This window comes from Microcebus murinus, chromosome X (assembly GCF_040939455.1).
Source record: "Microcebus murinus isolate Inina chromosome X, M.murinus_Inina_mat1.0, whole genome shotgun sequence".
Classification (NCBI taxonomy): Eukaryota; Metazoa; Chordata; class Mammalia; order Primates; family Cheirogaleidae; genus Microcebus; species Microcebus murinus.
In genome coordinates this window covers 26,960,671-26,974,170 of record NC_134136.1, presented here as the reverse complement: position 1 = coordinate 26,974,170, position 13,500 = coordinate 26,960,671, and the positions used below count along the sequence as shown (strand labels likewise).

At 40.1% G+C, this 13,500-nt stretch overlaps 1 pseudogene; it reads right to left on the bottom strand.

Moving 5' to 3' along the window:
- Window positions 1-3,342: 3,342 nt before the first annotated feature.
- LOC142865985 (uncharacterized) lies at window positions 3,343-3,415 on the bottom strand (annotated as a pseudogene).
- Between the last annotated feature and the right edge of the window lie 10,085 nt (window positions 3,416-13,500).

Here is a 13,500-nt window from a genome sequence, read left to right as displayed (position 1 = left end):
GAAAACACATGCCCTGACTCAGATAATATATAGTTACCATATTCCTAAGCTAACATGATTCCTTGTCAGCTTCAGCTTCATTTATTTTTTTAGAACATCTTTTGAAACAAGTAACTCAGCCTTAAATGACAAAAATAGGGGAAAACACTGTGTGTACCCTCCCCACCATCATCTTCTCACCTCCCAGAGAGCTTCGGGTAATTGTTTTTCTTTCTTTTTTTTTATTTAAAAATATTATGGAGGTACAAGCGTTTAGGTTACATATATTGCCTTTGCCCCACCCAAGTCAGAGGTATAAGCGTGTCCATCCCCCAGACGGTGCGCACCGCACCCATTAGGTGTGAATGTACCCATCCCCTCCTCCCCCTCCCACCTGCCCAACACCCAGTGAATGTTACTACTAGATGTGCATGTAAGTGTGGATCAATTAATACCAATCTGATGGTGAGTACATGTGGTGCTTGGTTTTCCACTCTTGTGATACTTCACTTGGTAGAACGGGCTCCAGCTCCATCCAGGATAATACAAGAGTTGCCACATCACCATTGTTTTTTGTGGCTGAGTAGAACTCCAGGGTAATTGTTTTTATTGAGGTGAAATTCACATAACATATAATAGACCTATTTATTTATTTATTAGAGGGAAAGAAAGGAAGATGAGGAAGGTTTAGGAAAAGGGGGAGGATCATTTATATGCTTTTGTCTCTATGAATATAGCTATTCAGAATATTACATGCGGTCTTTGGTGTCTGGCTTCTTTCACTTAGCATTTGCAAGGTTCATCCACACTGTAGCACGTATCAGTACTTCATTTTTTATGGCTGAATAATATTCCATTGTATCTATATAGCACAACTTGTTTAGCCATTCATCTGCTGATCAAAACTGGGGTTGTTTGCACCTTTTGGCCATCGAGAACAGTGATGCTATGGGCATTTATACACAAGTATTTCTTTGAATATCTATTTTCAATTCTTTGGGGTGTAGACCTAGGAGTGGAATTGCTGGGTCACATGGTAGTTCTACGTTTAACTTTTTGAACAAGAGCCAAACTGTTTTCTACAGTAGCTGTGCCATTTTACACCCCAACCAGCAAGACGTGACACAATATGACACGATTTTTCCACAACCTTGCCAACACTTGTTATTTTGTGGGTTTTTTAAAAAACTCCAGTCATTCTAGTGGGTGTGAAGTGGTAGCTCATTGTGGTTTTGATTTCCATTTCCTTAATGACTAATGATATTGAGTATCTTTTCATGTTCTTGTTGATCACCTGTAAATCTTCCTTAAAGAAATGTCTATTCCAGTCCCTTGTTCATTTTTCAAGCTGTTTGTCTTTTTGCTGCCACTTTGTAAGAGTTCTTTATATATTCTAGATACCAGACCCTTACCAGACACATGAGCTCCAGGTAATTTTGAAATATACTGAGTTAGTTATAATATTACAAATTCCTAATTCCAGATGGTAGTAATAGCCCACAGAAATTCCTGGATTTTCCTCAGAAGAATGGGGTCTATGCCGGCAGCTTGGCCTTACATGCAGAAAGGCCTTTGTGAAAAAGAGAATGTATTGCTTATGTCTCATATACTAATAAACATCTGCAGTGGAAGACAGTTTGAATTCCATATTTGCCACTGCAGTTCAAAAGCAAATGTCAAACTCTTCTTTTGCCCTGGATACATGAATTCATGCCCTGGCATGAATTGAATCCTTCTTACCTTAGAAGATTAGTGCAGTGTAACAAGCTAGAAGAAAGGCATTTTCCCATTCATAAGAGGAATGGTTGTAGGAGCCAGAAATGTCTAGCCTAGAAAACAGAAAACTCAGGGGATATGATAGCTGTCCACAAATATGTTAAGGGCTGTCATGTGGAAGAGCAATTAGGATTGTTCTATGCATCCCCAAGGGGTGAAAATAAGACCAATGGGTGGAAAAACTTCAGGGAGACAGATTTTCAATTCTATAAAAGCATAAAACATTCTAATAGTCAAAGTAATCCAAGGCTGGAATGGGCTGCTGCAGCAAGAAATGGACTTCACATCCTTGGACGCAGGAATGCATAGCTCTTGAGTCAGGCAGACAGGTTAGAATCTCAGTTCTGCCACACATACTAAATGTGTGACCTGAGGCAAGACTTAATCTCTTTAAGCCTTGATTTGCTCGTATATAAAATGAGGCAATAGTGGCTACCTAATAAGAGTGCTATAATGATTTAATGTTCAGCCCAGGACATATATATACCCACTGAGTGCAAAAGTGAGTAAGATCAATGGTGCTATTTTCATGATATTCTCTCTCTCTTCCTTTTTTTTTTTTTTTTTTTTTGAGACAGAGTCTTGCTTTGTTGCCTAGGCTAGAGTGAGTGCCGTGGCGTTAGCCTAGCTCACAGCAACCTCAAACTCCTGGGCTCAAGCGATCCTTCTGTCTCAGCCTCCCAAGTAGCTGGGACTACAGGCATGCGCCACCATGCCCGGCTAATTTTTTCTATATATATTAGTTGGCCAATTAGTTTCTTTCTATTTATAGTAGAGACGGGGTCTCGCTCCTGCTCAGGCTGGTTTCGAACTCCCGACCTCGAGCAATCCACCCGCCTCGGCCTCCCAGAGAGCTAGGATTATAGGCGTGAGCCACCGCGCCCGGCCTCTCTCTTCCTTTCTCTATCATTTTCTCCTCCTTTCCCTCTCTTTTCCTGTCCATCCTTACCCCTTCTTTCCTCTTCCTCTTTTCTCCTCCTTTCTGATCTAAGTGTTTATAGTTAAATTTGCCTGTGTTAAGTATTCATGGAGTGTGGCTCTTTCACTAGCCTAGAGAAGGATGCTGGAATCAAAACAGGGTGGGGGGGGGGCGGGGGTATCCACACATACGGGTGTCGCAGTAAGGGGTACCAGGGCAAAAATAGGTTGAAGAGGGTGACCTGGGGGAGGGGCAACCCAACAACAGGTAGCCTAGTGAAGGGTGTCAGAACCTGAGCCACATAGGGGGACAGGCTGGTAAGGTCTGGGGCCGGGGGCGCATAAGCAGAGTTAGAGACAATCCACATGGAAGGCAGGGACAGTAGCCTGGCATGGAGTTCAGAGTCTGAGTGGGGCAAGAAGAATATTTGCTCAGGGAAGGGGATTGCAGCAGCAATGGGAAGTTAGTACATACAGGATGATTTACGAAATAAATAAATATGTTAAGAATAATGGCAGCAAAGTTTCTCACTGAGAAAAGAAAAATATGGGAAAAAAAAACTGAAATGAACCTTGTGGTGTTAGGATGGAATTAGAGTTATTGATGTGAACTCATGGTTATCAATATACATAAAAAGATTAAAAATAAATATAGATGTTAATTTTTGCATATATTATGTGCATATGAATATATAGTATATATATACTACACTTGATCTTAGCCAAAAGGCCAAGAAGTAATATATATACACATATGTTCCCTAGTTCTGTTCATTGAAAGGCAGTAGGAACAGTGATACCCCAATACCAATGAGCACATCTACCACTCAGATCTTGGTTTCTCGATACCCTTCTCTCCTAAAAGGAACCATGATTCTGTGGAGAAAAGGCTGATCCTGGAGCTAGAGCAGGGAAAATACAAAGTGATCATGGAATATCTTATTATGTTAGAAAGGAAGGGGGTGCTCAGAATGATGAGGACATGTCTAAAGGACATAGGAGCCAGTTTGAATCAATCTTCCACTGGCCAAATCTGGGACAATTTAAGCGTGAAAATAAATATTGAATTTGCTGATAACAATCTTATGTGTAGAAAATGCCAATAAACCCACAAAAATACTACTAGGGCTAATAAAATAATTCAGCATTGCTTCAGTACAAGATCAATATACCAAAAACAATTGTGTTTCTATACAAGAGAAATGAACAATCTAAAAAGAATTTAGAAACACAGTTCCATTTACATAGTATCCAAAGTAATAAAACACCTAGGAATAAATTTAACCAAGGAGGCACAAGTCTTACATACTGAAAACTACACAGCATTATTGAAAGAAATTAAAGAAGACATAAATAAATAGAAAGACATCTTGTGTTCATGGACTGGAAGATTTAATATTGTTAAGATGGCGATACAATCAAAGCAATCTATGGATTCAATGTCTTCCCTATCAAATTTCCAAAGGCCTTTTTTTTTTTTTTTTCAGAAATGGCCTATTCTAAAATTCACATGGAATTGCAAGGGCTCTGAATAGTGCCCCCTCTCCACTCCCAAAAAAAAAACCCTCATTAAAGGAGAACAAAGTGGGAAGATTCATACTTCCCAAGTCCAAAACATACTACAAACTTCTGATAATCAAAACACCGTAGTGCTGGCATTAAAATAGATATATAGGCAAATGGAATAGAATTGATATTCCAGCAATAAAATCATACACCTGTAGGCAATTGATTGTCAACAAGGGTGCCAAGACCCTTCAATTGGGAAAGAATAATCTCTCCAATAAATCGTGCTGGGGAAACTGGATATCCACATGCAAAAAAATGAAGTTGGACCCCTATCTCACAACATATACAAAAATACCCCAAATGGATCAAGAAACCTAAATAAAGAACTAAAACTATAAAACTCTTTGGAGAAAACATAGGAGTAAATCTTCGTGACTTCATTTTTGATAATAAAACCAAAAAAAGAAAAATAGATGAATTGGACTTCAAAAATAAAAATGCATATCAAAAAACATTATATAAAAAAGGAAAAGACAACTTACAGAAAAGGAGAAAATATTTGCAAATCATATATCTTCTGCTACTCAGAATATATGAAGAATTCTTATAGAGTTCTCTTATAGGAAACATAAATAATTCAACATAAAATGACAAAACTTCAATTAAAAATAGGCAAAGGATTCGAATAAACATTTCTCTAAAAAATATATCCAAATAATTGGTCCTTGCCTGCGAGAGTGGCCACTGTGTTGGTGCTCTGGGGCTTGGACCCTGGCTAGCCAGAAAATAAAAAAAAAAATTAAAAAAAAAATATATCCAAATAATCAACAAGCACATGAGAAGATACTCAACAACATTAATTATTAAGGAAATGCGAATCAAAACCCCAATGTGATACCACTTCATACCTACTAAGATGGCTAGACTTTTTGAAAAACAGAAAATGAAAAGTGTTGATGAGGATGGGGAGAAATTAGAACTCTCATGTATTGCTGGTGGGAATGTAAAATGGTGCAGCTGCTATGGAAAACAGTTTAGTGGTTGCTCAAAAATTAATAGTAGAACTACCAAATGACCCAGCAATTCCACTCCTAGGTCCATATCCAAAAGAATTGAAAATAGGTGTTTAAACAAATACTCCTGCATAAATGTTCTTAGTAGCACTGTTCTCAATAGCCAAGATATGGAAACAGCCCAAATACCCATAAACAAATGAATGGATAAGCAGGTTGTAGTATGCACATATAACGGAATATTATTCAGCCATAAAAGGAGTAAAGTCCTGATACATGCAACAACATGGATGAACTTTGAAAATGTTATGCTAAGTGACAGAAGCCAGACACAAAAGGTCATATACTGTATGATTCCATTCATATGAAATATCCAGAATAGGTAAATTCATAGAGACAGAAAGAAGATTAGTGGTTGTCAGGGGCTGGGGAAAGGGGGGAATCAGGAGTAGCTACTTAATCGGATTGTATTTGGGGGTCACTGAAATGTTTTGGTACTAGATCGAGATAGTAGCTGTGCAACATTGTAAATGTACTAAATGCTGTTGAATTTTTCACTTTAAAATGGTCAATTTTATGTTATGTGAATTTCACATCAATAAAAATAGTTATTGAAAGCAATGGATAACTATCTATTGGAGAAAATAGGAAACCATGAATCCACAGTGGTGTACATTTTTTTTTTTTTTTTGAGACAGAGTCTCACTTTGTTGCCCAGGCTAGAGTGAGTGCCGTGGCGTCAGCCTAGCTCACAGCAACCTCAAACTCCTAGGCTCAGCGATCCTCCTGCCTCAGCCTCCCGAGTAGCTGGGACTACAGGCATGCACCACCATGCCCGGCTAATTTTTTGTATATATATATTTTTAGTTGGTCAATTAATTTATTTCTATTTTTGGTAGAGACGGGGTCTTGCTCAGGCTGGTTTCGAACTCCTGACCTTGAGCAATCCGCCTGCCTCAGCCTCCCAAAGTGCTAGGATTACAGGCGTGAGCCACCACGCCCGGCCTGTTTTTAAAATGAATATACTGAAAGTTTGATGAGGAATGAATTTCTACATGGCTTCAGTGTGCCTCTCCCCAAAATATTAATATGGTCATCAAAGATGCTTACATAGGGGAAAGCTGGTGTACTATGTATTTGCTCTAAGTCTAAGATTATTTTAAAGTAAAAAATGACAAAATCTGATAAAGTGGAAAAGATGCAATTTACAGCAGAGATGCCTGGAAGACATTATCTTAATCAAGTTATCAAAGCGAACATCAACGACAATGGAACAAATAGAAATCACATGCCAGGGGGTAGGATCTAGTGAGCAGAATGTGGCATCACTTCTGGGATGTACTGGCCAACGGTCCTTAACGCACACCTATTTAGGATGAAACATGAGACAACTCAAAATGAGGGACAAGGTACAAAATAACTGCCCTTAATCTTTGAAAGTGTCAAGGTCAAGAAACTGAAAGTAAAACCAAGGAAACATCCCAGACTAAAGGAGGGTAAAGAGTCATGACAATTAAATGTGACACCTGATTCTGACCTGGGTCCTTTTGCTGTAGAAGACATCATTGGGACAACTGGCAAAACGGAAATGGGATTTGAGGATGAGACGGTAATAACGAATGTGCCGATGTGGGTGCTTGCACTGTGATTATGGAGGAAACCACCCTTGTTCATGGAAAGTATGCGCTACACTAGTATTAGGAGGTGATGGGGCATCAACTTACCTTTAAATACTTCAGGGGGGAAATATTATTCATATTGCACTTGCAACTTTTCTATAAGTTTGAGGGTATTCAAAACAAAGAGCAAGAAACCTACAGCCAATTTACTAAAGGTGCCTATTCTTCAAGTGTATAAAATGTCATTGTGCAACACTTGACTTAGGAGAATTGGATTGCCACTGCTGTTTTGGCTATAACTTGAAAAGACCAATTCTATCATTTATCCTAATCTTTCTTCTCTTGGGATGAGTTACCCATGACAGAACTCACGACCTAAGCAGGGGGGGATGAAGGGAGAAGTCAGGGAAGCATAACTTTGCCTAAGGTAGGAGCCATGTCTCAGGGGGCTGCACAACTCTCCAAGCTGGGCTTTGTGGAGAAGTATGATTAGGAACTAGTGGGTACCACAGTTACCCTCACTGCCTCCTCCTCCCTCTAGTGGCTGGGCAATTTCTCCACGCTTTGAAGAGGGCTCTATATAACAGCATTTAATTAACGTGCTGACTCCACCAGTACCTTGCTATTTCACTGGCAAATTCACCCATGTTAAGGGCCCCGAGCCTGTTCAGAGTGGACTCGATTCTCTTTTTAGTTGAGAAAGTGAGAGCTTAGCTTTGTAGTTCCACTGTCAGAATCTTTTTATTAGGACATGGGGTAAGAACAGGGGACTTTAACTCTGAAAGGGAAGAGTACCTCATTTCTTAGCATAATGGCCAGGGAGCATAAAACAGTCCGGGAGCAACAACATAAAAGTAATGTCTATCAAGTGTGCAGTTAAGCATTACCTAAATATAATAAACTGTAGGCAACAGCATCCACCCAGCCACACACGGTAAGATTATTCCCTTATCCTTTTATATTACAGTATGACAAAACCACTTTCAGAGAGAAATTGGGGCTTCTTCACAGCACTTGCGAAGTTATTACAAGCTTAGCCCCAGCCACATGGGCTGCATCTACAAACACCGACTCTTTAAAATAAAACTCCATTTAAAACGCTCTGCCTTTCTACTTGACAAACAATCCATGCAGTCAATGGTGACACACATTGGTTCCGGTTCCCATCCTTTTTTGGGACCCTTATTTTATTTCTCATATTATATTAAGACACTGGAAAGAGAGACCCTGCAAACGGAGAGAGAGAACACAGCACCCACTAAAATCTATCCTCGTTAAGATCCTGGTAGAGGGCCGGCAGGTGGTGGGGAGGGGTGGACATGAACTGTTTCTACGAAAATGGCCCTTTGGGCTTGGATAATTACACCATGCTCGCAATAGGTAGCATAATCACTCACTCTCATTTAAGCTGTTTTAATAGGTATAACCTGGTCCTTGAAGCACTCTCCTTATAATATAGCAAAGTATTTGCATTCCATGTTTAATAGGATGTTCTGTGTCATAACGAGGTCATTGCAACTCATTGATGATTAAAAACAAGAAGAAATCACTAAAAACAAGGTAACATCATTGGTCCAGAGAACTAGAAGCCAGGTTGATGGGAATATGGACAAGTGTCCTATTTCCTGATGAGGCTCTTGTCCTAGAACAGGGATCTGCAAACTATAACCCTCAGGCCAAATCCAGCCAGCTGCCTATTTTTATATGCTTCTATTGTTTTTATAATTTTATGTTGTATTGGAACACTACCACGCCCATTCTTTTACTTATCGTCCATGGTGGCGTTTGCACTACAGTCACGTCTGGCCCGCAAAATCTAAAATATTTACCATCTGGCCCTTTACAGAAAAAAGTGTGCAGACCTCTGTCCTAGAAGCCTCTGGCATATAGCATATCTCTTGTAACACCACTCTGAGTCTCTGGCTACCTGCCTCGTTTAGAGACATCAGTCATATCCTTCTTGCCTACACAACCTCTTTAGGGATCTGATCCATCCACTGGGTGGAAGGAGTTGCTCATGCAATTCCACCTCCTGATCACAGTGAATAAGGCCAGGGATGGAAACCTGGCCCAATTGCTAAGGGAAACAGTGCAAGGGAAACAATTGCAAGAGAAACAGTGTTTTACCTGGTATCTGTGAAGTTGAAGCCAGAGTTACTATTATAGCAAACCAAATTCGTGTGCAAGCTTATGTGAAGAGGGGAGAGGAGCTATAAACTTTGCAGTGAAGCTTCTACCTGCAGAGAAAAGCAGGCATGCAGCATATCTGAGAGACCTCATGGCTCCAAAGAGACAGATAGAACAGACAATCCATCTCAACACTTTCTAATACCCATGTAGCCTGGCTGTATTTCCTGTAACTTGGGACCTATGAGGTTTCCTGTATCCCTTAACCTAAATCCCCTTTTGCCTAACCTATCATGAGTGGGTTTATTTGTTCTATAAATGAAACAAATAAACTCTAGACAAAAATACCACTCTTACAGGTAGTTACACTATTTATTGTGTGCCTATTATGCACCAAGCACCATTCTGGATGCTCAAAATATAGTGTGAAAGAAACAAACAGAAATCCCTACCCTCATAGAGTTCATATTTCACTGAGGTGAGTATTTTGTCAAATTGTTTTGCCTTTCTTTGTTATATCATTTCCATTTGTGAAAAGGAGACGAAATCGTACCCATCAAATTTGGCTTCATGTGATGATTAAATGAGATACGCACACGTGTATGTAAAGCACTTTAGGGTCCCTGGCACTAAGTATATGCACAGTCAATGGTGGTGGTTGTCATGAAAAAGAACATCTGAAAAAAAAAAAGTCTAGACTTGTGAAGGAGGGCAATCATAAAGGTATGGTTGCAAGGACTGCAAAAGCATCAAATCCTCTGTGTCTTTGCCTTCTGTAGTCCAGAAAGTAATTGTCATTTGTTACTACAGTCTCCCCAGCAACGATCTGCCTTCTCACCCTTGTGACTCATTTATAGGATTTTGCTCTTTCTCATTTCCGTTCCCTCCACAATCAGAAAGACATAGGGGGATGAAGAAGGAGCTAGATTTAACGACCTTACTCAGGCTCTCCAGCCTTTCTCTGACCATGACTGTGGGTAGCTGTTGTGTTATGTGACCCCCCAAATATCCCCTTGATGATTTCTACCTGCCCAACAGGACAAGCCTTATAATAGTCAACCTCACAACTATTTATGCAAAGGAAAACCAATTAGATGGACAAGACCTGTTTCTAAACAAAGAAAGTCTATTTTGAACAAACCAAAGAATTTTCTTTAAAGCATTAATATTTTGTAGGATGGACCAAGTGAGTAGGCAACCACCTAGACCAAAGTGGTCTGTGGATCAGCTCTGTTGGAATCACCTGGGGGATGGTGCCATTTATTTATTTTTATTTTTTATTTTAGTGTATTATGGGGGTACAAGTGTTAAGATTATTTATATTGCCCATGCCCCCCTCCCCCTTTGAGTAAGAGCTTCAAGCATGTCCATCCCCCAAACATTGCACATCTTACTCACTGTGGTTGTATACACTCATCCCCTCCTCCCCCCTCCCAGGTGCCATTTAAATAGTAGATTTCTGGGCCCCCATCACCCCTGATCCATTGACTCCGTCTTTGTTGATGGTGCCCAGGAATCTGCAACTATAGCAAGCTTCCCTGGCAATCAAAGATTCTTTGGTTTTGCGCTTTAACCTCTTTTAAAATGTTAATATTTGTAGAAAAGAGAATGCATTAAGGTGCAGATTCAATGAGTCAGTTCATTTGCGACCAGCTATCCAACATGGCAGTTCACAGAAAGCATGATTGGAATGGAAAGAGAATGACGGTGTCTGGAAGGCCTCTGGCAGAGGGCCACTATTTTACGATTTTTCCACAAGTCTGTCGTAACTTCAAGTAGTAGACAGGCCCATGTTGAAGCTCTTGGGTTCCCATCAGAAGTTGTACTTGAGCTTGGGTCATGTCTATCTAATAGGCAGGCACTCTGCTGAAGATGGTTGTGATGTTTGTTCTGTGTGTGTGTGTGTGTGTGTGTGTGTGTGTGTGTGTGTGTGTGTGTAGAAAGGGCCTTTCCAGGTAGGACTAGTCTAGCTTGCCCTTGACCCTAAGGCAGCCCTTCTATGAAAAGAAGGGGGAGTGGGGACCTTTTTATGCTGTCCTTTACAGCCATTTCCCAGAGGATGGTGACAGGGATCCACCAGAGAGAGCTCAAAGCCATTCCTTCCCTGGATGGAATGGTGACCATTACTGGAAAATCCCTAACCCTTTTATTGTTCCTGTCTTTCCCATTGTTGAATTAAACAAAAATCATTAGGTTTGTGGGGAGCAAGCTTCCTTTCTTGTTAAATGCTATAAAGCCGAGCCTTGTGGGCAGCACTGGCTGATTATCAGGATTTTCAAATTGACTCTTCTACTGTGAAGAAGGAACTTAATTCCGTATCTAATTTTAATCTGCATCCCATGGTCAGGCATGTTGTGTTAAAGCATTTGTTAACATTTCAAGAGGGGGAGCTGATTATATTGATCCTTCTTCTGTAAGTTGGACAAGGTGATCAATTTTGGGTTGTAAACTTTTGATGTTTAAATGCATTACCCTAATACCATTTTAAGCACAGTCAATTGTCAACCCCATTAACCCATAGAGTACAGTCTGAATTTGGATGTAATTCGACATTTCCAGAATGGTGACACGAGGAGGGGAGTTTAGCAATTTGCAAGCAAAGTAGGTCTGCCTTTCTCTCACAGGCTATTTTTAGTGGATGGTACTGAAATAGGCAATCATAGGGTCTTTGGCATAGTTACAGATTGTGTTGCTAAGATTCCACTCTTTCCATCTTGACTGCACTCATTAGAGAATAACCACATTTGTATTAAGTTAGCATTCAGAAAGTTAGTATACAGGTAGAGAAGGATTAATAGTGACATCTGTTATTGCAAACCAGCGAGAGGTACACCCAAAGGCAAAATGCTGTCAGTGTGAAGCTACTGACACAGAGAGGCTAAGTGCTACAATTATTTTCATGGCCCAGGAGATGTTTCATGGACCCAAGGCTGCTCTGACCTGTTGGCAATAAAATCACTGACAAACAATTTCCTTCCAAAGGGCCTTCTCTGCCCTTTGCCCATGTAATAGATTCTCTCTATTAGGAAAGAACTTGATTAAATGCTGTATCACTTAGGATTAGGTACAGCTGTGAGTGACAAAACCCCCAAATAACAGTGGCTTAAACACATAAAGTTTAATCCTCTTACATGAGAAATCTAAGCTCCAGTATCCCTAGGGTGTGTCTCTCATGCTTATGACCCAGGAGGATTGCTTAAACTCTGGCTATCATGTCCCCTCTCCAGACAGCAGGAAGAAAAAAGAAAGCAAAGGACAGTGTACCATATTCCTTTAAGGACACTGTAGAAGTCACACATGAAACTTCCACTTATACACTAATGGCAGAACTTAGGCACATGACCATACTGAGACACCAGGGAGGCTGGGAAATGTAGTATGAAGCATGTGTTCTGTTAAAGCTCAAGATTCTATTACAAATGGAAAAATAGGTTTTGAGCATCAACTGGCTGTCTCTGTCTCAAGTGCTGTGTGTTGAAGGTGGGAAGAAATTAACCTAGTCAATTTTTTTTAATTTTTCCCCTGCCATCATGTGTCAAAAACTCTCTGCTTCCTCTCATCTCACCCAAATTTCAAATGTTTCTGGCAACCTAAACAAAATGGAAAAGCACCTAGAAAGATCCAAGAGGAGAGGAAGGGGCATATGTAAAATCTCTCCCTAATGGTTTCAAAATGTTTATTTTCATTTGCTCATTTTATATGATATGGTCTTGGCATCAGCTCTGTCTCATCTTTCCTCTGGTAAGCCAAGAATATGATTTTTTTCCCCAATGCATTTGCAACTTTCATTGAAGCACATCAGTTGAGCAGCTAACGTTTTTCAATAAAGATAACTTACCTGTGATTTTGGATTCTCCACAAGACACCTACTTACCTGTCTATCCTATCCACAATTTCACATGCCCATGGTGGTCCCTGAGGAGTCTCATGGAAACCTCAAGGTGTCCCTAAACCATGTGCCCAGAGTCTAAGACCCAGTTCTGGGGTCACTGGGCTTCCTGGGAATGAAGACAGTCTCTCCCATAGGAATACTTTATTAGGAACTAAGAAATCTCATTTGTTTGGGGGGGTTTGTTGAACACATCTTTAGAAATGAAGAAATTTCTAATGAGGATGATTTTCAACTATGCTTAATGACTCATCCCAGACCGGCTTCACACAACTCTCTATTTTATGCTTCTTGACTGTCTCTTTGACTGCCCATCTGTGTGTGCTGAGGGAATGCAAATTTAAGTTGAACAGGAGCCTGAGCAAAATATAATTAAGAAGGTAACTTCCCCCCAAATAATATACAAGGTAAAATAGAAATGATTTAAAAATTATCAGTGTCACATTCATTGATGTGGATAATCAAGAAATGACTATACAGTAAAGCCTCATTATTTTGGGTCCCAGTAATTCAGAATTTGTGATTAAATTTCTGCCTAGTTCCTGTTCAAATTACCATTGCACTATCTCTGAATGAATGGTTAGCTAAGCAAAGTAATAGTGTAAACAAGATTGCAAAGGGGCATGTTTAACCTAGGAGGGATCGATCTCTTTTTAAAGGCTTTGACACA